This window comes from Zalophus californianus, chromosome 7 (assembly GCF_009762305.2).
Source record: "Zalophus californianus isolate mZalCal1 chromosome 7, mZalCal1.pri.v2, whole genome shotgun sequence".
Lineage (NCBI taxonomy): Eukaryota > Metazoa > Chordata > Mammalia > Carnivora > Otariidae > Zalophus > Zalophus californianus.
The window spans coordinates 81,980,074-82,004,743 of NC_045601.1; the positions used below are offsets into that span (position 1 = coordinate 81,980,074).

At 39.4% G+C, this 24,670-nt stretch overlaps 1 long non-coding RNA gene across 1 annotated transcript; it reads right to left on the reverse strand.

The window, feature by feature from the left end:
- LOC113927806 lies at positions 1 to 22,647 on the reverse strand. Its single transcript, XR_003521747.1, has 3 exons — positions 22,311 to 22,647; positions 19,149 to 19,371; positions 1 to 135 (listed from the first exon to the last, which is right to left on the reverse strand). It is a non-coding gene; the product is annotated as an uncharacterized LOC113927806 (long non-coding RNA).
- Between the last annotated feature and the right edge of the window lie 2,023 nt (positions 22,648 to 24,670).

A 24,670-nucleotide genomic window follows, 5' to 3' on the forward strand; every position in this document is an offset into this window, starting at 1 on the left:
TATTTTTCACGTTTAAAAAGCCAAAGACCCAAGCTCTTGCTATCTTGCTGCTCTTCTGTTTGTAGTTTCCATGGCCCAGTTAAATAGATAATCCAAGATTGTTAATCGAGCTCTGGCTATGGTGTCCATATTCCCCTGCAGGAAGGAGAAAGGATGGAAAAAAAACCCCGCCCTTCCATTTAAGTACACTTCCTGGACGTTGTAAACATAACTTATAATAAAAAATTTATATTCCATACCATTAGCCAGAATCTAGTCATTTGGCCGTATCTAGCTCTAAGTGTGAAATGTTACCTTTATTTTGGGTGGCCATGTGCCAAACTAAAACCAGCTATTCTATTACTGTGTAAGAGGGGAAAGGAATACTGGTGGTCAACTCAAGGCTTCAGTCTTTGACACAGTGTCCAAATCTCAACATGTCTCTCCATAAATCTGATTTCCTCCATTGTCCGCGCCCCCCCCATCATCAAGTTCCTCAGGCCAGAAATTTGAGAATGACCTTAAATTCTTCCTTCCTTCATTTCTCACATCTAATCAGTGAAGACTAGCTGAGTGAACTCCCACATATTTCTGAATCACCCTCATGACTCAATTGTTACTACTCAATTTTAGACCCTTGGGATTTCTTGTCATGACTATAATAAATGGTCTCTTAAAGGGTCTCTTTTCCTGTAGCCTTGACCCCCCCTCAAATAAGTCTTCAGATTCTAGAGTGATTCAGCATGTTGGAAATAGAGACCCAAGAAGATGTATATTTTATTTATTTATTTATTTTTATTTTTTATTTTTTTAAAGATTTTATTTATTTGACAGAGAGAAACAAAGTGAGAGAAGGAACACAAGCAGGGGGAGTGGGAGAGGGAGAAGCAGGCTTCCCGCTGAGCAGGGAGCCTGATGCAGGGCTCAATCCCAGGACCCTGGGATCATGACCTGAGCCAAAGGCAGACGCTTAATGACTGAGCCACCAGGAGCCCCAAGAATATGTATATTTTAAATATATTCTTCAGGTGAGTCATAATGATCAGCCAGAATGGGAAACTTTTAACACCTTCTGTCTTTGGCTTTCGATATATTTTTTATGCCAAAACTATATTTTTGGCCCAGTCCTTTCTTTTGAACCTTTAGGCACATACATCCAAGTGCCTTGATACATCTCCAGTTGGACATTTTACAGGCATTTCAAATTCAGTATGAACAAAGTGAAATCCCTCACTCCTTGGTCCACCCCAGTTTTTCTTTTTTAAAGACAAGTTTCTTGTCTTTGTGAGTGATACTCTCTCAATGGCTTAACTTAGAAACCTGATAATTAACTTTCCCTTCCCTCACCTCCTACGTCCCATCAATCACTAAATCCTTTTGATTCTCTCTCCTAAGCATCTTTCAACTGTTCACCTCTCCCATATCCCCATTGCCATTCTTTCCCTCTAGGCCCCATTGACTGGTCTGGATTCCCCAGAAGTCTTCTATCTGGTCTCTTTCCAGCCACTTTTTCTTCACTCCAATCCATTTTTCTTACAGCTTAGCAACCAAAATGATTTGTTAAGAATGCAAATCTGGTCACATCACTACATTTCTTAAAAATTTTTAGTGGTGTCAAGTTCAGAAACCTTATCAATACTCATTAGTCATTTGGTTGGTAAGCCAGCTAGGACAGATGGGTCTTGGGAAAGAGACATCCATGAGGGAAATCCTGTGTTGACCATTGACCTCTATGTGGGGAAGGGTGGCCCACATGTTAAATAGTTGTGGCCCACAGTGTGAGACTGCAGGGCCACCCTGAACATGCTGGCTGATCTAATAATGCACTTGTTGGAGGAACTGTGCATTGGGTCGGGGGGGGCACTGCAGCAAAGAGAAACACATGGCTGCCACAGGGTACTGGGCTTTACTGTGGGTGGTTTGGCTGCACACCCATGTGCAATTAGAGCCGAAGCTTGAGCTAGAAAATTGGAAGTAGAGCTGAGATTAGAGAAGAATGTGAGGTTGTTGGCTTTGGGGCTGAGAGATGAGGTGAGAGGGCCGGATAATAAGTTGGTGAACTTAGCATGTCATTCTGCAAAACAAGGAAGTTGCAAGCTGCTGTGGATGAAGGTGAAGCATTGGTGACAAAGCCTCATTGGGACACGAAAGGGTGCAATCCCTGGGAAAGTGAGGCGAACAAAATGGAGGATGCTGTAGTGATTGACAATGGAATGGATGAACACCCCATGCCTTCTGATGCCTAATACAAAAGAAAGCAAAAGCATAGCAGCAACAACCCCAGTCAATGGGGCAGCCCCCAGTTCATGATGAGAGAATATACTCTCACTGAGCTTATTGCTATAGCTGCCAAGTCCCAGCAAAAGGCCAAGGGAAGTATCCAGACATAGTACAGCTATGAAGGTGGGGGAGAAGGGGTAGGGGGTGGGAGGGTGGGGGGGTGGGAGTGCGACGGGAGTGCGTTTTCTGACTCAGCAGGAAGCAAAGAAAATGAGCAACTTTCCTACCCACCATGGCCTCCAACAGCACCTGTGCTTAGGGGGTTCAAGGCACTCACTACCTTATAGACTGGATTATTCTAATCTGCAGGGAGGCTCAGCCCAGTGAAGGGGGTTTCTCTTCTCCCTGGGCATGTGTGAACCCAGAAATTTCTAAAGGAGGTACAACTAATTCCTAGGGGGTAGGGAGTGAGAGAGATCATATATGCCCTTGTCTTTGAAAGCCCAGACCAGGTCACATTCACTGTAGGAATGAAAGCCATGATACTCCAGTCTGCCCTAGTACCTGGTATGGATGCTGATATCTATGCTGAGCCTAGCTGTGGGACAAGACATTTACGAGATCGAGCAGTCCATTGCTGATCTGGGGGAAATAGACAAATCCTGGGAATTGGTATGGTTGTGGGAAAAGCCCGAGACAGAGAGGGAGCTTGAAAAGTCAAAAGAGAATTTATTCCAATCAATTGTAAAGTACAAAAGTAACCCAGAAGCAAATGTGGTTTGACTTTATTGCTGCCGAGGTCTCACTTGAAAAGACAGACTGAGAACCTAATAATGTATTGGCCAGCCTATGGAAAGCCTTGAAAACGAACAACGGTTCAGACCTGCCCCACCTGCCCCTACTATCCCATATGCCCCATCAGCTCCAGCAGAGGCCTCAGGGATGCAGTCCTATCAGGGGTGGGACCACCCACACCTCGGGGAGAGGATGAAGGCCAAGATTGCCTGTAGGTGAGGGCTATGCGGGCAATCAGAGGCTTCACCTTGAGCACTATTCATTGATATCCCAGAGATAAACAAAAGGTGATGGTTCTCATTGTTACTAGAGCTGAATGTACTCTAATACAGGGTCACCCTTAGAAGTTTTTTGACCATTTTAGTACCATCGATGGTTACGATTATGGGTAGCAAGTTCCCTTTGACAATGCAACTTGGACATTCTCTTCCATAAGAATATGAGGCTTTTATCTCTTTAATACCAGAGAAAACATTGGGAATGGACATTTTACAAGGTCAAACTCTGAACACCTGTACAGGTGAATTCCACCTCTGGGTTATAGTCATCAAACCAGTGCTAAGGAGAAATGTCAATGGGGAACCAGTAAGAATGGCAACAGTCAAATGATATAAATTGCCTGGGGGACATAAGGAAATCGGAGAATGGAACCAAGTGGGTATTGCACTCCCTGCCCATTGTGCTTTCAACTGCCTGGTAGTGCTGGTAAAAAAGCCAGATAACTCATGGCGGAAGATTATGGACTACTAAGAATTCAACAAGTATTACTCTCCATCTATGCATATGTGCCCAGCATTGACGCCATCTTAGATAACTTTGCCATGGTCCTATGAGTGTGCCACATTGTACTGGACTTAGCAAATGCTAAAATGCAAAAACCTATCTGTCTTGGAGCTGCCTGAGACCAGCCTTATAAATAAGTTCTCTTGCTTATTGAATCTGCCACCTACCAATCTGGAGTGATCTGCCTCTCTTCGAGATCTCCTTGACCTCTGTGTACAGAGGCCAGTTTCAGATTTGACCTGGGAATTTCCTGATATTTTGAACCAATACCTATACTTGTGAATTCGAGGCAACGTGAACAATAAAAAGTAGATAATTGAAGGGATGCCTGGGTGGCTCAGTCGGTTAAGCATCTGCCTTCGACTCAGGTCATGATCCCAGGGTACTGGGTCCTGGGATCGAGTCCCACATCAGGCCTCCTGCTCAGCGGGGAGCCAGCTTCTCTCTCTGCCTGCCACTCCCCCTGCTTGTGTTCCCCCATCTCTCTCTCTGACAAATAAATAAATAAAATCTTTTTTAAAAAGGTAGATAATTGGCTAGATTATAGGAAACATTTCATGTTCTCTTTTTCAAGGTTGATAACTGGAAAATGAGAAATAGAGGTTGTTCCAAAGTCTCACTGAGTTATTAATTCAAAAAGCCTCAGGTGTTCAGGAAATGCCACAGAGAAGAAAGGATGTTTTTATCTTCTTTCATTAAAAAGAACTCTTTTGTCCAAACCACTCCCTCCAGAACCAATACCTCATAGGATGGTTAGACAATGGTGTTTGCTATGAAATTGATGTTTTGTTGAGATAACTGTAGTCAGTCATTGGAGCTTTTGATTGTAGTTAAAGTTACCCTAAATGGGATGAACCAAGCACGTAAAATGGGAAATACCTTTAATCAGAACATTTCCCAGGGTTGCCAAATCAAAGCAGATGTGAGATATTTATCAATTTAAATTTCTGCTATTTATATACCTCAAAGCAAAAGCTACTGAAACATGTTTAAGGTCAATTCCTTTGAGTGGAGCTCAACTAACAAAGAGAATTTACACATTTTTCTTCTATATATACCTTTAACTTTACATTTTCTTATAATATGTATTTTGTTTTTCTCAACCTCTCATTTCTTAGTTTCTCAGCCAGCAATATTAATCTTAGAACAGAACGCAAAATGTAATTAATGCAAGTGGACATATTAAGTTAGATTTTAAGAGAACGTCTAATGAAGTTATAAAATATTTCCCATGGATATTTTAAAGACAGGAAATAAAACAGACATGTAAGCTCTTTTGTGCCTGGCATGATGCTAAGTGCCTCCACTTAGGCATTCTTGAAAGTATTATTATCCCCATTGTACAAATGAGAAAAAAACTTTCAGAAAATTAAATGACTGCTGTGGTCATACAGTTAGAAAAGAGAGGGGGCTTCCACTCTAAGCCTTTCTCCTATGCTGTGCTTTCCTTACCTGTGGGGGTGTTGGCTGAGTTCGGTCTACAAGTCATGATGCAGTCAAGAGTGCAAACTTCGCTCTCAAATATACCTGGGTTTGAGCTATAGCATGGGTGCTTTCTCACTGATATCCTAAGAAGTTAATTTACCTCTCTGATTCTAAAGTTCTGAAAACTTGGGCCATATGCCTACCTCTAGAGTTGTGGGAACATTAATACCAATATTTATTATATTTTTGGCCATATGAAAAAATTAGGCCGGGGTGCCTGGGTGGCTCAGTCGGTTGAGCCTCTGTCTGGGGATCAAGTCATGATCCCAGGGTCCTGGGATGCAATCCCTCAATGGGCTCCCTGCTCAGTGGGAGTCTGCTTCTCCCTCTGCCTCTCCCCCAACACTCTCTCTCTCTTTCTCTCTCTATCACTCTCTCGCAAATAAATAAATACATAAATTTTTTAAAAAGGCCAGATACAAATCCTGTGAGAAAGTATTACAGAATATTAGTTATTCCAGCTCAGGCAAGGTCATTCAGTTCACTTTTCAGCTGAAGCTTTCTTACTTTCTCTTCAATTTCCATTCCATCATGTGAAGTTTTAACACCTGTTTCTCCTTTTACATGTTGATAGCTTATAGTCCCTATTTTCATTACTCTTCTCAATTGAGTGAGAGGAGAAAATTATGTGAACATGTCTAGCACATTGGTCACTAAAAATAAATGCTGTCTCTTTCCCCACAATAGCTCCAGTAAATTGGTCTTAATGTAGTGATTGGATTTCTCAGTGCTTCTTGGGGATCCTGGAGAAAGCTATTGTAAAAGGTTTTAGTAAAGCTCTTACACCACAGGAATTTAATGTTCCCTGCCTTGACTTAACCAGATGGAAGAATGTGGAGGAGGAACATGGTAGGGTTGCATAAAACAGGGAAACTCTGGGAATAATTTTTTTTAACCTCTATCAGAATTTGTTAATGAGGAGAGTTTCACAATTTTTAAAGGTATTGGAATTATGTCTTTCTTAAATAACATTGTGTTCTTAGGTTGTGAAGCCAAGAGTTACATTTTAAGAATAAAATAAGAAGGGAAAGCAACTCACCCAGGGCTTGGCAATGCAGTAATGGAAAAAGAAAGGCTCTGGAGCCAGGAAGACCTGGATGCAAGTCTGGACTTTACCACTTACTAACTGCTTTGGGAAAGTAATTCAACTTCTCTGAACTTTACTTTTCTTTTTTTAAAAAAATATTTTTATTTATTTATTTGACACAGAGAGAGACAGCAAGAGAGGGAACACAAGCAGGGGGAGAGGGAGAGGGAGAAGCAGGCTTCCTGCTGAGCAGGGAGCCTGACATGGGGCTGGGTCCTGGGATCATGACCCGAGCCGAAGGCAGACACTTAATGACTGAGCCACCCAGGCGCCTCTGAACTTTACTTTTCTAACCTATAAAATGAGTGTATCTCCCTTGTAATGTTGTATCAGAAGTAATACGTGCATAAACACTTGATATATATTAATTTACTTTTAATCTAATGGAAATTCTTAAATGGGTAGAATAGCTTTTTCAACATTTGATACAGGGCTTATTTCCATGCAGATGTTCTGTCATTCATTATAATGAGTGGGATACCAGCAAGCTGTTAGAAGAGAGGGAATATACCAGAAAAAAATGTAGCTTTTTGCACAAACTCTTTTACAGTATGTCTAAATTGGAGCTGACTGGGAATTCCTCTCCTGTCCTCAAGTTAATCAGCTATTTAGCAGAATTATCTTTGTCATGGCATATTTCTTGGCAGAAATCGATCTTGAATTTAAAGGACTGTCAGTGAAGTTAATAACTATCTTTAAAATTCACATAAGAATTAGATACCATCATGTTTGGGAAGCATATGTTCAAGAAATGATAGGTCTTGTTACTAGTGGAAATACCTTAAAAGACCTATCAATTCAGACAATGGCACCAAGGATTTAATTACATTTACTATCCAAACTGGATGCAATCTAATTGTTTACTGTGCTTTATCTTGAGTATTTTGAGAGCTTCCTCAAATTGGAATGAATTGTTAACTGAATTATTCCTTGGACTTCCAGTATATTCCATGTATAAATATTCTGATCTGCAGATAAATAAAATGTATGTCCAGGAAGTCACTTCAACAAATTTAGAGCTTAATAATTTACTTGTGAACAGAACAAATGCCTCTTGGCCATCTCCTCACACACTGACAACATTCTACTCTTTTAGAATTGAATAAAAAATAATAACACATATCAACCAGGAGTCAAAACACCCTTTGATATACTGTGGCTTGCAGCTGGGCAAGAGGGTCACTCAGACATCCTGGACACAGAAGCTTCATATGGGTTTTGTTTGGGGTTTTGATTCTTGTGGGCAGGCAGCCTTAACCACTGAGTACTTTCCATGTGAAATCCAAAGTCTCTTCCTGGATCTTGTGGATAAGGAGAAACTTCCTAAAACGTTGGCCCAACTTCTCATTAAACCTTTGGTCACTACTGCACTGAAAATGACGAGGCACTTGTACACTAATTCTTCAGTGAAATCTATTAAAGAGATTATTAAAATTGAGTGTGATAAGATGATAACAGCTGAACCACCAGATTGGCAGTGTGGGTGAGGGGCAATGGGGGATTTGTAGGAGGGCATCTTCTTGAAGAAGGTTATGCTTGAGCTACGTCAAAAAAGAGAAGAAGACTTCCCTTTTATCACTCTCAAGCATGGTGCTAATTCAAATATCTTTTGTAAAACGTGGCCTCATTATTCCTACAACATAGTGGAAAAAAAATAGTATGGAGAAAAATTACATTCTATAAAGGCTAAGGTAGTCTTTACTGTGATTGAAAGTGATAGATCCTTGTTTTAGTTCTGATTTTTAATGAGTAGTCAACCTTTAAGTTGATTCACTAACATTATTAATAATATCAAACATTTATTAAGTGTTTTATCATGTGTCACTATGGTGCCAAACATACATAGGCATTAAATGAGTTAATACATGACAAGCACTTAGATCAGTTCATGCCATGTAGTGAATGCTCAAGAACATTTTTAGCAATTATTGTTATCACAAATCTACTGTTATATACAACCTATTATATAATGGGTATGTGGACAGAAGTTTGAAGTGACTAAATAATATACTCAGGATCACAGAGTTAGTAAACAACATATTTGGGACTAGAATTCAGGCATGTCTAATTCAGAGCCCAAACTCTGAATCATTATGATATACTCTCCAGTTTATTAAAATTATTTTCTAACAACCTGTAAACTAAATTCATATTTAGTAATGGTGGAGAACATGAGCTCGTACACATTACTTTAACCTAGACTATTGCCAGTCAGTTTTTTAAAGCCCTGATAACATGTTGTATACTGTAAAGAACAATTTATTGATTAGTGGGATTTAAAAATCTCTGGAGATAAAGCAGATATGCATAAATAGGGGATACAGATGTACCAGGAATCAGATAATCCTGGTGAAAGAAAGTTTCACCGAGCATGAAAAATGAAATTGTGTTGGTGTAAGGAATCATATAGTGGGGAGAAGTCAGGCCACCATGGGAGCCAGTAAAGGCAAGTGCCAGCCCCTGGGAGAATGCGTAGTCCCTAGATTATATTGGGGATTTATATGGGTTTTGTCTTCTGTCATTAGGTTTGCATAAAGTAATTTGCCAATCAGCCACATTTATCAAACTCCAGCAAAAGAACAGATCTTGGTTTTGCTTTTGCTTACTTATTTACTCTCTCCTCTTTCTTCCAGTTGTTTTTGTTTTCCTTCATTCCTTTCTCTTTCAGCTCCTGTTATATATTCAGGATATCTCAGGAAAGAAACTCAATTTGCAAGCCAAAAAAAAAAAAAAAAGAGAGAGAGAGAATCTGTTTTGAAAACCATAGTCTTCACTCTCTTGGGAACTGGAGTGTCCTGAGATGGAACCATGGGAGCCAGATTTATCTTGAAGAGAAGGAAGACTTCTCTTTAGATTTTCTTCTAGGCTGGGGCTAGTTCACTTCTGGAGATCTAAGTAGGTACCTCTAATACTCGCTCCCAAACCCATTCCCATTAAACTAAATTTTTTTTGAAATTCACAAATATGTGGAAATCAAACATATATAAGTAATCAATAGGTCAAAGAAGAAATCAAAAGAGAAATCAGAAAATACTTGAGATTAATGAAGACAAAACCTGCCAAAATTTGAGATGCAGCTAAAGCTAAACTTATAACTATAAATGCTCATATTAAAAAAAAGCTAAACTTATAACTATAAATGCTCATATTAAAAAAAGGAGAGAGATCTCAAGTCAATATTCTAATCTTCCACCATAAAACGCTAGATAAAGAAAAACACACTAAACCCAAAACAAGCATAAGGAATAAAATAATAAAGATTAGGAAAGACATTATTAAATTAGAGAATGGGGGTGCCTGGGTGGCTCAGTAGGCTAAGCATCTGACTCCTGCTTTTGGCTCAGGTCCTGATCTCAGTGTTGTGGGATCAAGTCCCATGTTGGGTTCCGTGCTCAGCATAGAGTCTGCTTGGGATTCTCTCTCTCCCTCTCCCTATGATCCTCTCCCCACTTGTACATGCTGTCTCTCTCTTTTTCTAAAATAAATAAATAAAATCTTAAAAAACAGAGAATAGAAAAAAGCAGGAGAGAAAATCAACAAAACCAAAACTCGATTCTTTTAGAAGATAAACAAAATTGACAAATCTTTAGCTAGACTGACCAAGAAAAAAAAAAAGACTCAAATTGGAGAAATCAGGAATGTAAGAGGGATATTACTTCTGACTTTTAGAAATTAAAAGAATTATAAAGAAATAATATGAAAAACTGCATACCAACAAATTAGATAATTTAGATGAAATGGATACATTTCAAGAAGGATACAAATTATCCAAGTTGACTCAATTAAGAATCTGAATAGACCTATAGCAGGTGAAGAGATTGAATTAATAATCAAAAACTACCACAAAGGAAGTCCCACACACAGATGTCTTCACTGGTAAACTCTACCAAACATTTAAAGAAAAATCAATACCAATTTTAACAAATTCTTCCAGAAAATAGAAGTGAAGATAACATTCCCAATTCATTATACGAGTCTGGTATTATGCTGATAGCAAAACCAGACAAAGATATCAAAGGAAAACAAAACACTGTAAACCAATATCTTTTATGAACATACAAGCCAAAATCTCCAACAAAATACTAGCAAACCAAATTCAGTAGCATATAAAAAGCATATAAAAAGCCACGACCGAGTAGGATTTATCCCAAGAATGCAGTTTATGGTTCAACAGCTGAAAATCAATTGATGTAATACACCACATCAACAGAATAAAGAACCCAAAACCACACAATCACTTCCATAGACCCAGAAAAAGCATTTGACAAAACCCAATACTACTTCAGGATAAAAACATTCAATAAACTTGGACTAGAAGGAAACTTCCTTAATTTGACGAAGGAATTTACAAAAAACCTCACTGCTAAAATCAAACTTGATGGTGGTAGACCGAATCTATCTGTACCCTACGATGAGGAACAAGACAAAGATGATCACTTTTGCCACTTCCATTCACATTATTTTAGAGATTCTAGGCAAGGAATTTAGGAAAGAAAAAGAAATAAAAGATTTCCAAATGAGAAAGGAAGAAGTAAAATTTTATCTATTTGCAGATGCATGATGTTATGTATAGAAAAATCTTAAGAAATCTACTAAAAACTATGAGAACTGGTAAATGAGATGAATAAGTTTGCAAGATATAAGATCAATATACAATAATCAGCTGAGTTTCTGTATACTAGTAATGAGCAATCTGAAAATTAACATGAAAAAATCCAAAAAGAATAAAATGGGAATAAGTTTGACAAAAGAAATACAAAACTTATACTCTGAAAACAAAAGAAAATCTTGAGAGAAATTAAAGAGGTCCTAATTAAGTAGAGAGACATCCCATATTCATGGATTTGAAAACTTAATATTGTTAAAATGGGAATTCTCTTCAGATTAATCTGCAAATTCAACACAACCTTTATCAAAATCAAAATGGGATAGAGAGTGCTCTAGACCAACAGGAGGTAAAGAAGTCAGGAACAAAGGAAATTCCTTTTTGATGAGATGCAAGGATGCTTTTAGTACTTGGAACAGTGCAGCAAGGGCTGCGTTTGACTCAGTGATGGAGTGCTGAGGAAAAGTGTTAGTTCACCAGTTGGGATGTCTTGTGTTGATCACACATTCAGATCTCCATCCAGCTTTTTCTATGGAGCCTCTTGTGGGAAAGAGCAATAAAATTTTTCATGTGGGCCACATAGACTCTCCTAGGGAGGCTCGTACTTCAGAAAGCACATGGCTTATCAACTTGAACATCATGATGCTAGATGATTGGCCAGAAAACAAGAGTCTTAGAGCTTTTAGGAGTGTTTGAGATCATATGCTCTTTTTATAAGTGAGATTGTGCAAGCAAGGTGAAATTTCAAGTTAAGTATTAAGCTGACGTTTTTTAATGGGAACGATTCATATCTCTAGTGGTATGAATTAATTATATATACCTTCAAAAATAGTTCATTAATTCACAAATATGCCTCAATAAAGTGTGCTGGTTATTCTCCTTTTTCTCATCCTTCAGCCCTAATCCCTAGATCTACTCTGTGCTCTTGGCCTCTGGAACCTAATGTCTTAGGAAGAAATCACCTGGGATCTTTTCCTGGCTGGCTTTAGTTTGGGTTCAGGCAGGGAGAAGCACCAGCAGGAGATCAGAGGAAGGGGGAGACAACTTATTTTGATGTCTCATCTCTGGCAGTAGCTATGTGCTACCACACTGTACCGCCTGCTGGGAGTCTTCCTCTCCTCAGCTCCAAGTCTCCGTGAGCTCTGACAACAACAACATTGATGTTTTCTCCCCAGGTCTCTTCACTGCTGGGGGTGGTAATGCCTTCCTATTAGCAAGTTCCATTGCTAGTTTCTGGATGCTTTACCATTCTTAGTTTATTTTCTTAACTTTTTCACACCTTTGTAAACCTTCTCTTTATTAAAGCCTTATCCTTAGCTCCCTTCTGGAGAAATTTCTTTTTCTGAGGCTCTGACTGACACACAAGGTGTCAAAATTTAAGAAAAGAACACCTATTGGAATTAGATTGGTGATGAGCTGACTCAGTGGTCCTTGGGGACAAGGCTTTAGCTTTTCTGAGCTTCTAGTTCACCTCATGTAAAAAGAGCAGGAAAGTATCTTCTGACTCTAAACCAAACACAACATAAATGGTGGAAAGAGAAAGTGGCAGAATGGATTAGATGACAAGCCTCATGGTTTTTCGGTAGTGGAAACAGATACAAGAACAAACAGGCTGAAATCATGTGAAATCAGGGGAAATTTTATCTTTGTAAAGGAGGAATACTAAGAGAAAATTCGATCTCAGGCCACACATAATCGAAGGCTGGATTTCCTTTAGATAAGGAAAACTGATACACTGGCACAGCAAGTTGGGGAGACCTGGAATTTTAAGGAGTTCATGTAGGAAAAGGCAGCCTTTTCCTTGATTCCCAAATGCCATAATTCAGGAGAACTAACTCACTGACAAGATATCAGCGGGTTGCCATCATTGCTTAGCACCACGTGCTGAGGGGTACAGCCTGAAGGTCCCCGAGTCCTTACAGACTCTAGCTTTAGAAGGCTCCAGGCGCACGCTGGGTCAGAGTCTTCATTCAGTTCTCAGACTTTGTCAAATTCAACTTGCATGCTCCTAAGGAACTCTTTTTTTAATCTTACCTTTCCGTTCCTAGTCCTCAGGAAGCACAAAAATGGGTGGTTTAAAAATAACGATTACTTTCAGTTTTATTAAAATGCAGACAAATTTTCAATAAAACCGGATTTATTCATTAGCCTTACAGCGCTCTGCTTTCCTGGAGGGCTCGAATGGGCTATTAGAACTTCTTCAGAAGGCTAGCTGCCAAAATGTCAAATGTGGGGATGAATGAGAGAGTATGGAGGAAAAGTAAGCATAGAGAAACAAATGAAGAAATTGTGGAGAGAAGGAATGTATTTGTTTTTTTTTGTTTTTTTTTTTTTATTTTTTTTTTTATTTTTTATTTTTTTAAAGATTTTATTTATTTATTTGACAGAGAGAGAGACACAGTGAGAGAAGGAACACAAGCAGCAGGGGTGGGAGAGGGAGAAGCAGGCTTCCCGCCAACCAGGGAGTCCGATGCGGGGCCCGATCCCAGGACCCCGGGACCATGACCTGAGCCGAAGGCAGACGCCTAACGAATGAGCCACCCAGGTGGAATGTATTTGTAAAGAGATACACACAGAGAGATTGAGAGCTAAATTTTGCTCAACAACGGAAAGAGGAATGATGGCTATAATATATTAGTTTATTGACTAACTGTAGAAGAAAGGAAAACCATCCCTGTGATATTTGGAGAACTTTTCATTGAATATTTAACTTGGAAGTAAAATCTCCAACAGAAATGCTGAAAATGATGAATTGCAAAAACACGATATTCATATAAATATTGGATGAACACATTTACAAGAAGGCTTAATGGTTGTTGTCTAACATAATTTGGTAAATTTTGAAAATCTGAATAAATGGAATAAGATCCACCACTTGATTTTGTTCATTGTTGTCCATTCATCATGAGAAAGGAAAGGGGTCAACAGAGATGAGCATAGGCATTCTCAGTGAAGTATGAACAATCATTTAATTGATGTCTGTAATTGGAATAGCTTCTCTAGGAATAAGTCTCCTCAGCTTCCAAAAATAAGGAATGCTCCCTATTACACCAGTGCTATATGTATTTCTTTTTGAAGTTCTTACAGCCTTTATCAGTTATGTTTGATTTTATTTGGGGTATTCTTTTTTCCTAGCCAACATTGTCTGCACATAAGTTTCCAAGGAATCCTTATTTCAAGAACAGCTTGAATCAATTCAGCTTTGGCATATCAGAGCAAGACCTAAATGTCTCATCCTATTAGTATGTCATTTTCTGGCATGTATACTATCATTATTCATGGCATTTAATTCTGTGGTCATCTTATTTTTCCTTGTTGCTTTATCCATAGCTCTTGTTCTCTCCAAAAACACCAAGAAATTATCTTGTGAAAACCAATAGAAAGCCTAATTGTTAGTGTAGAAACCATTAAAACCTGGAGATGTAAGGAAGAAATGTATATGGGTAAAACATAAAGGAAGAAATTGGTGGACCAATTCTCTAACTTCTTGTGGATGTGATTAAAATATTACTGTCTCTTGATATTTATCATGGATTATAAGGAACTTCTCATGATTATTTCCATAAAATGCTAGAATAAATAGCTTTATAAAACTGTAGACTATAAATAATTTCTGGTTATTCCTATGCTGAATGAAATGAATTTCTTGAATACCCAAGTGCCTCAAAGGCTTAATTTATAGTTTCCAATGATCTTTTAAATGATGAGCTTTAATTATGATTTTCAAAGGGCTTTTCACTTAAAAATTTTGATGATACCCATTGACATTGATAAGTCCTTCAGCATTTCATCTGTAAGTGAGCAAATGTAGGCAGCCACAGTGGCTTCAAATATAATGTATAATATAGTCCAGCACACAGTTAAGCTGAAAGTCACATTGTACCCATCATATATAGATGATGTTGAGTATTTCTTTTGGTGTTTCATTCGTGTTATTGCCGTTTTCACTTGAATTCTAATGATTTATCAGTTCAAGTAAATACTGATGGTAGACCTTAGACTTCCCTACACAAGTCCAAAAGTAAAGCTTTAAAACTTAGGCTCATTTTGTGGGTGGCAAGATACACCAATGAATTACTACCTTTGGGATTTTACTATTTTCTCTGATAAGAACATTGCAACATAACTAAGCGATTTGAGTTTCCTAGAGGAAAGGCATTCCTGGCAGATGGAGCCCCTTGTAAAAATCTGTGAAGGAACATGAAGGGAGGGAAGGGAAGGCTGGGAAGGCACAGGGCTGGGTTTGGAGAGGGAAACAGGAACCAGATGGTGGAGATAGGGTCTTGCGTCAATCTGAGAAACTTAACTTTTGTCTTAAGGATGAGCATGAAGGCGATGTCGAGAAAGGATGAGGGAGATATTTACTCCGAGTGATACATGATCAGAAGTGCCCATTCATCCAGCCTTGCCCACCACCCCCCCCCCCCCGCCTCCATTGCTGTGCCTTACAGTCACTGTGGAATTCTTTCCTCCAGTCATTGCCTGGGAAAGAGAGGCAGCCATGAGCTGGAGGGGAGAGAATGAGACTGGTGTTTTAGAGTTCCTTTCTTGCCTGGGGGATGGCTACTTCGCTGAGTTTAAAGGGGAAACTAAACATGCTTATAAAGTTTCTGTTAGGTGACTTGGCAGTATATTTGTTTGTATAGAGTCAGTAGACCAGATGAGCCACAGCTCCTCCTCCTCATGCTTCTCTTTCTTTTGTGCCCTTTGCCGCACTGAGGACACATTTAAATTTCCTAACTAATTCTGACTAAATGGAAACTCAAATCCTACAGATCCCAACAGAGGTATTACCTTGTTATTAAAGGACTTTTCTTCGATTGTTCCTCATTCTCCTTTTTCTTTAGGATTAGGTAGGTGGAGACTTGTGAGAACTCTCTTGAGCACGCAGCTATGTTCACTGTTCAGATGGGTAATCATCCTTCTAAAACCAATCTTATTGTCAAGGAACGAAAAGTGAGAAAATAGGAGACAAGGAGATCCAGTTTCTGCCTCAGGCACAGTGTGTTCTCATTTGAGAATGTATTAAGATTTCCAAACTGGATTACTGTCCCAGTGGTTGATATTTTTAGATTATACTGATATCAGAGAAGTTATCTGAAAAGTAATTAAACAAAAGAGCTTCTCAATCCACACTAATGGAAACCCATATTATAGACATGTGTTATTATTAAAACATAGTAGGCACTCAAATATGTTTTGAATAAATGATTGAGCAAATATCCTCCTGGGAATTGAAGGACTTATCTTACAAACATATGGTGTTCCAGTTTAAGGACTAAACTATTTGGACATGTCCCTCTGTGGGATTTTCACAGCTTTGGCCAGATTTTGTTTTGTTTTGCCTGCTTCTGTTTGCTTGATAGTGAAGATTTGAAATCTGAGCCTTTCCAAGGGCAATTCATCAATCTTGAGCCCTCTATTTCAACAGAGTACACTTAAAATATGTTTTTTATTATTAATTAATTTATTCAGAGGCACTGCGTCAGCCTCTTTTGATAAACTGATGAAGTAAGACACCCGCTGCCCCTCACAAATTCTTAGTTTATAGCACAGGATAATTTCTTAGAAAATATCAAAGTAACATCATTTGGAAGACAGGTCAAATGGCTGGCAGTCAATTAGCTATCTAAGCCCTTTATTTGAATAAATTTCCAGAGTTCTCAAATGTGGCACAATTTAAGAGTTCCTTCCTGTCTGCCTATAAATGTGTTCAGGTTTCCCCCCCTTAAGAAAATCCCACTTTAGACACTTTATCTCATTCCTTCCTTTCACTGCCAAACTTCTTGAGAAACGTCTTTGCCTGTTACTTTCATCTTCTCGCCATCAACTTCAGCCATAATTCCATGGAACATGGCCGGCATTCCCATGACTCAGCTCAAGTGACTCTTTCGAGGCCACTGAAGATCACTGTATACAAAGGCTTTTTTGTTTTTCTTTTATTCTCTTTGACGTTTGCTGCATAAGACACTTTTGGTCTCCCCCTCTTTCTTGAAATTCTCTTCTCTTGTTTCCCATGATATTAGCATGTTCTGTTAATTCTGTTATTTGAATGGCTGCTCTCTCTTGCCTGATGGGTCCACTCCCCTTTGTTTCCTGAATATGTGGGTACCTGCAGGGTTTTCTGACTTGCCTTGTTTCCATTTTTCCTTCTGCTGGTTTTAGCACCTTGGTTTTCCTTCAGAGAATCAAATTCTGTGTCATCTTCAGTCCATGTAGTGCCAGAGGGGCTGACCCAGCAACTTGGTGTCAGAGCTCAGCACCTGGCCGCGGCCTCTATAATCAGTGTGTTCCATCCCATTCCTCACCCCTTTGCTACCACAAGGATTGGTTACGGGATGGTTGTATGATCCAAACTGAGCCAATCAGAGTCAGCCCCAGAACATTTGCTGGAACTCTGGGGAAGGAAAGTTTTTTTTTTTGGTCTCTGGCAGAGTTAACGTTTTAAAATACAAGTCTAGTTACAACTGCAGGTGACAATTCTGCGGTGCAGGGTGTCAGGGCCAAAGCAAATGAGTGTGTGCTCAGGACTGCAGCGGCTTGGAGAGAGGCTTTTGAGCCCAAGTGGTGAAGTTTGAACACTTCTTACCTCTGTATAAATATAATTTATGTAATTGCACATTCATATAACTTAAATTTTAATAATTTTAACAACTGATTCACAAAACTCCTGAAGATTTAACAATTGACTCCAGTTTATGGATGCCTCTAGTCTGACTATCCGTTGATGTTTCTTGGACGAATTCATTATTACTATGATGGCTGCCAAATGGTAATTTTTATAATTCAATGGTTCCTGCTACACTAATGAGTTGGCCTTTTAACTCTAAAGGACAGCTTATCTATTTATTTTTGTATGTATGTATGGACTCACTGATACTTTTATTCAATAGGTTAGAATCTATTAATGTCACAATTTATTTTGATGCTTCTGTCATCCACAATCTGGCCAGGGAGGAGCCCTTCAAGCTGGCATCTGTTACCTTTTGACATACCCTCATAATTTTTTTAAGACTTTCTTTTAGGATTTTTAGTTACCTTCTGGTACCAGAAGATAATTTGCTGTATGTCTACAAATTGTTTCCATCTCCTGTGTAGGTTACTATTGTCCCACTGCCATTGTTGCCTACAACATGGATACCCTCCTCACTGTACTTGGGTCCCCACCGCTCACTGCAGGGCTCTGAACGGTCGCTCTCTGTCTACTTGGGCTGCGGCCCCTGTCTCCGTGCATAGATGCCCTCCTCCTAGGCTTTGGCTCTGGCATCCACCCCCACCTCAGCTCCCCCCGTGTGGATTTGATCACTACGTAGTTTATGTTTTTACGCATTCGTTGACTCAACTTCGTGGTTGTTTTGTTAAGGAATATTTCATCTATGTCAGGTGCTGGCAAGCTTTGTGAAGGGCTATAGCATCAATATTGTTGATTTGTGGACCATGTATGTTCTGTTGCATCTTCAACTGTTTGCCTCTGCCATAGCAAATGGGTAAATGCGGTTATGTCCCAATAAAACCTTATTTACAGATAGCTGGCTCACAGACTGTAGTTTGTTGACCCTTGATCTGTGTTCATGAGGTCCATAGTTTTGGTCGCTAGTTTTTTTTAATATTTCTGTTGATTTTGGTATCAGGGCAATGCTGGTTTTATGAAATAAGTTAGTAAGTTATCTCTGTTATTTTCTGGAAGAGATTGTACAGAATTGGTATAATTTCTTCCTTAAATTTTTGGTAGAATTCACCTGTGAAACCAACTGCATTAGAGTTCTCGATCAGTCTACTTTCTGTCACAAACTGGGCTGTGGAGGCCGGGAGCTCATTTCATAATAAGCAGGAGGGGTGCTTGGTGAAATCTCAACAGTGAATCCTTCTCTGACCACCTTTTTTTTTTTTAAACCAAGTAGCTGATTACCAAAATACTTTTTTGGTGGGTGTACAGTGCCCAGTTTTCTCTGAAATTCTTAGATGAAAGCTTGATCTATTTAGAATATAAAATAAACAAAGTTTTATTTTTCTAAATTGAAGAAAATGTAAGAAAGGAGTTAAGAATCTATCTATATATCAATCCCTTTTTTTAATCTCTCATCTATCTGAAGATGTAGACCCTAGCAAGCAGAAAACATAAAAGACATTCTGACATTTTTATTACAGAGGTAGCGATATATGTGACACTCTAATGTTAGCATCTGAACTTACCATGTGTTGAATTCTTATAGCGATGCATCATCTCACAGCCACAAGTCCTGTCGTCAGGTGATGTTACTCCTGAAATATTCCAATGAGAGGCCAGGAAGTCTAGGTCCTTCATATAGTGCTGATCGTTTGCCGACAGCATGCACAGACACATGGAGTGATTACTGGCCCAAGTGGAGACCAGCACAACACTCTTGCTCCCATGCAGCCAGCAACACAATTTGACCTGCTGGAAACAAATAATGCTTAAAATATGTTCACCTGGCCTACAATAACCTTAAGAACTTTCATTTTCCGTACTCTGTGTCCCTTCCCAGTTAATTGTCTTTTTCTATCAGGTGCTATAATGAGAGCAGCCAAGAAATGGGCTCACAGGTTTATGTTGACCCTGAGGATACATATGTTTGTAGTACATTTGGGTCCTACAAACAGATTAGGAGAAGCCAAGTCTCAAATTAGTGACCTTTTTGTTCTTAGAAAAGATACATTCCCTAGTAGTGAATGAATCCCTGTCCTTGACCTCACAGCCAAAGGCATGTCTGTGCCATTTGGTCTGTCATTTCAATGAGATGTTTCTGTTCCATAGACTGTGCCAAAAGATACTATGTGCTTCCTTAAAGCATTATCAGCCTGACGTCGACTGGTAAGGCAGATGTTCTTCTGGGTATCTTCCTTTGTCTCTTCAGGGCCACTGCACCCCCCCTTCTCCACCCTGCTCTATGGACAGCAGGGGGATTACATTTATAGTCTCTCTTGCTCTCTGGTTTTGAGTTGGATTTGGCTAACAGGGAGGCACCCCTTCTTATAGGTTCTCACTGTCTGGTTATGTCCTTGTGCTGAGGGTCACAGCTCCTGTAAGCTGGTCTTCTCCATGTAGCTCTCTCTTGGTAACCACCGCCTCCCCTTGCCTCTTCAGGCATAGGCGTGGTAACTGGAACGACTAGCCCTGAAGATCTTGTGGTTACCTTATACCCTGCCCATATCTCTGCAAAGAGTTATTTCTTAAAATTTTCATATTTTGGGGGAGACTGGGTGGCTCAGTCGGTTAAGTAACTACCTTCACCTCAGGTCATGATCCTGGAGTCCTGGGATTGAGTCCTGCATTGGGCTCCCTGCTCAGGGGGAAGACTGCTTCTCCCTCTGACCCTCTCCCCTCTCATGCTGTTTCTCACTCTCTCTCTCAAATAAATAAATACAAGCTTTAAAAAAATAAAATTTTCATATTTTCTTTATTTGAGCATACCATCTTTTTCCAGTTGATATCTAGACTGATACTGAACATCATTACAACAAATATTAAATCTTTTTATTTCTCTGGTTGTCATGCCATAATACTTCTTAGCTTGGTTCCCATAGATTGAAATCAACTCATCAGAAAATTCCTGTGGGCAATAAAAAAACTGGAAAGTCAAACTTGTATTTCTAGTAGGCAAGTTAGTTTTGTGTATCTGCAAGGTTAATTGAATATAAGCTGGTTAAAGCTTGTTGCTCCAAGGTTCTGTTTTGTAAGTTTTTGGAGTGTTCTTTAATTCTAACTATATATACCTGGTTTGAGATACCTTCCTTCTAGGCCCCAATTTTTGCAATGAATAGAAAGCGCAGATCATGGATTGTTTTCAAAAATTTCTGTTGAAAATTTCTGAGAGCTAGGATCTAAGGGGTCTGTATTACATTTTTTCCTCTCTCTGTTAAATACATGGAAAGTTTGGTTGAAATTTCTTCTTTACTACTAATTATTAGAGAGCTTCTGTTAGGTCATACTTGGGCAATATTTTCGTAAGTAAAATGCTTTGAATCACATGAAGTCTTAGATCAGTCTATCAGTCTGAGTGACCTGGTTTGAGAGGCCAGATGACAATGGTGGGACATATGTAGGCAAAAGTACAGGTGAAGTTTTAAATAAAAAAAATATTATCAGCGAACAATGGCATTTATATTGCTTTTAGAATATAGTTGTATTTTTAAATTCCTAAAGTAATAACATAGCAAATCAAATATTAGCCATCTCCTTGCTTTTTCTCATCTATAGATCCTCTTTCCCGACTTTTTGAAATTAATGTTAACCATTTGGTATGTCCCATGTTTTCTTCTGCTTAACTACAAATATACTCAGACACGAAGACTTTTTTCATTTTAATATTGTACTACACACATCACTTGGTTCTCTTTTTTATGTGAAAAGAATATAATGAATATCTTTTCAGTTCACTACATATTGATTAAATCTATTCTTTTCAATAGTTGTAGAGTACTCCACAAATTGTCTTGTGTGATGTTATGACAGTTTATCCAACTCCTCTTCTCCTGATAGGGAGGCAGGTTTACCTTTTACTGTACAAACAGTGCTGCAGAAAGCATTAGGGAACATTCACTTTTACATATTGGTCTTCTGTGGATAGAAGTTTAGATATGGAGTTGTTGGATCAAAAGTTAGACACGTTCGTAGTTTTGCTAGATATACCACATCACTTTCTATCAATATATCAACTCATATTCCCATCACCACTATGTGAGAGTCCCAGCTGGTACTGGGGATTATCGACTCCTAATTTCTGCTCCTCTGGTGAGTAAAAAATGGTCTCTTGTTGTTATTTCTTTATTTTTCTTTGCAATTTCAAGACTACCAATGAACTTAAGCACTTTTTATATGCTCATGAGCCACTCTCATGTTCTCTTCTGTGTTCAGTTACTTATTCTTTCACCTTTCTAATTGACAATTTGAGGGGCTTTTTGTTTATAAATATTTACCGGTGGTTAGTCTGGAGGGTTGCAAATATTTTCGTCCAGTGAGAAAGTGCAATCTTTATCACAGAAACATTTTACATTTTAATGAAGTCGAATTTGCCAAACTTCTCTTTTGGGAATTCTGGGTTTTTTGTCTTTCTAGTGAAGGTCTACAAAAATCCTCTGTGTTTATATACATATATAAATTTATATATAAAATTAGATCCTGCAATATGTGGGGTTATGTTGTAGCTCTCTTGACTGGGCAGGAGGGGGAGGGCCCACCTATGCTACTCTTGTTTCCAGTTTCTTCGGTTGGGAGAACCTGGGAGCCATCTTCACCCTCAGCTATGAATGAATCCCATTCTCTGTGTGTAGCATGGGAATACTCCACGCCTTGTACTGGCCTTGCTCTGGGGGTGATCAGCTCTGTTTACTCACCTCTTGGTTTGAGCACTGCTTAATCACAGAGCTTCTAGGAATTGTTGCCAGCTCCTCTGGTCAGATGGGTCCAGAAGACACTCTTCATAGTGGATGGGCTGATTCACCTCCTTGCCTGTACATGGGCCAACTGGGTTCTTGAGCCAGCAAAATTCCTTATTTGAGGATCTGAATCAGGCAGATCGGTAACTTGTCAAGTTCCATGGTCAGAGTGAACCCCTGTTCTGGTTCTGCCGATGAACAGAGCTGCTGGTTGGGATTAGTACTTGGGCACTACAGGAGTGAACTCAGTCTGCCAAAATCCTTGTGCTCCTTGTGAGAATTCTCTTCCGCTCCTCTGTCAGTCAGATTCCCGGTGGTTGAGCCCTGCAGATTCCTAGGCAATCCCTGTGGTGTGAGATCACAGTAGGGGCTCCAGCAAAGCACCTCATAATGCTGTGGTGGCTGGATGTCCTCCCCATGTTTTCTTTTTTCCACTGAAGGAATCAGAGGCTCAGGGGAGACCTCTTTGTGTGGTATTGAGCTATTTTGTGGGTGGGCAATGTGGTCAAACCTACAGTCATTTCTTTTACACTTCTAATACAGCCTGTCTTAGTCTCTGTGGTGCAGGAGTACTTTAGACTCACCCTGTATTCTAGGATTCTCTCAGTGGTGTTTTGTTCTTGAATAGTTGTTAGTTCTTCTTGTGAGGGAGAGTGAAATCAGAAACAGCTTATGTCGCCATTTTGGTGACATCATTCTATTCCTTTTGTTGTCTTTCGCAGTCACATTTTTTGGGGGCATGTGTGTGGAACAAACCACACATGCAGAGCTTTATGGATTAATTTAAACAACATGAGGGAAGTGTCCAGACCTTCCTAGTTATAGGATCTCATTTATTGTATTAGCAGGAGTAACCATCACTTTCACGGAAAACTAATTTTTGCTCTCCATGGTCATGAGTTGTTTTTTTTTTTTTTAAGATTTTATTTCTTTATTTGACAGAGAGAGACACAACGACAGAGGGAACACAAGCAGGGGGAGTGGCAGAGGGAGAGCAGGCTTCCCGCTGAGCAAGGAGCCCGATGTGGGGCTCGATCCCAGGACCCTGGGATCATGACCTGAGCTGAAGGCAGATGCTTAATGGCTGAGCCCCCCAGGTACCCCTCCATGGTCATGAGTTTGTCAGCATCTTTATTAATGCCATTTTAATGCCATTTAAAAAAGATCTTAAATTATTGAGGATTGAAGTTGGTGGAGAATCTCTGTATTTAATTAAAATAGTTGTTTTATGAGACTGAGAACTTAAACTGTTGTCTGGAGTCCTTAAGTGATTATAGATTTGTGTAAGACAAAAACCAGCTCAAGATATTTGTTCCCATTTTCTTGGGAGAGAGTATTTATCTTTTGAAAATTAATGATGTCCATGAATTTGAGCACCAAGGCTGTTTTTCATAGACAAGTACTTTATGAAAAGTATGTCTTATATTTATATTTTTTATTTTTTAATTTATTTTATTTTTTATTATGTTATGTTAATCACCATACATTACATCATTAGTTTTTGATGTAGTGTTCCATGATTCATTGTTTGTGTACAACACGCAGTGCTCTGTGCAGAACATGCCCTCCTCAACATCCATCACCAGGCCAACACATCCTCCCACACTCCTCTCCTCTAGAACCCCCAGTTTGTTCCTCAAAGTCGATCATTTCTCATGGTTCATCTCCCCCTCCGATTCCCCCCCTTCATTCTTCCCCTCCTGCTATCTTCTTCTTTTTTTTTTTAACATATAATGTATTATTTGTTTCAGAGGTACAGATCTGTGGTTCAACGTCTTACACAATTCACAGCACACCCCATAGCACATACCCTCCCCAGTGTCTGTCACCCGGCCGCCCCATCCCTCCCACCCCCCACCACTCCAGCAACCCTCAGTTTGTTTCCTGAGATAAAGAATTCCTCATATCAGTGAGGTCATATGATACATATCTTTCTCTGATTGACTTATTTCACTCAGCATAACACTCTCCGGTTCCATCCATGTCGTTGCAAATGGCAATATTTCATTCCTTTTGATGGCTGCATAATATTCCATTGTATATATATACCATATCTTCTTTACCATTCATCTGTCGATGGACATCTTGGCTCTTTCCACAGTTTGGCTATTGTGGACATTGCTGCTATAAACATTGAGGTGCATGTACCCCTTCGGATCCCTACATTTGTATCTTTGGGGGAAATACCCAGTAGTGCAATTGCTGGATCATACGGTAGCTCTATTTTCAACTGTTTGAGGAACCTCCATACTGTTTTCCAGACTGGCTGCACCAGCTTGCATTCCCACCAACAGTGTAGGAGGGTTCCCCTTTCTCCG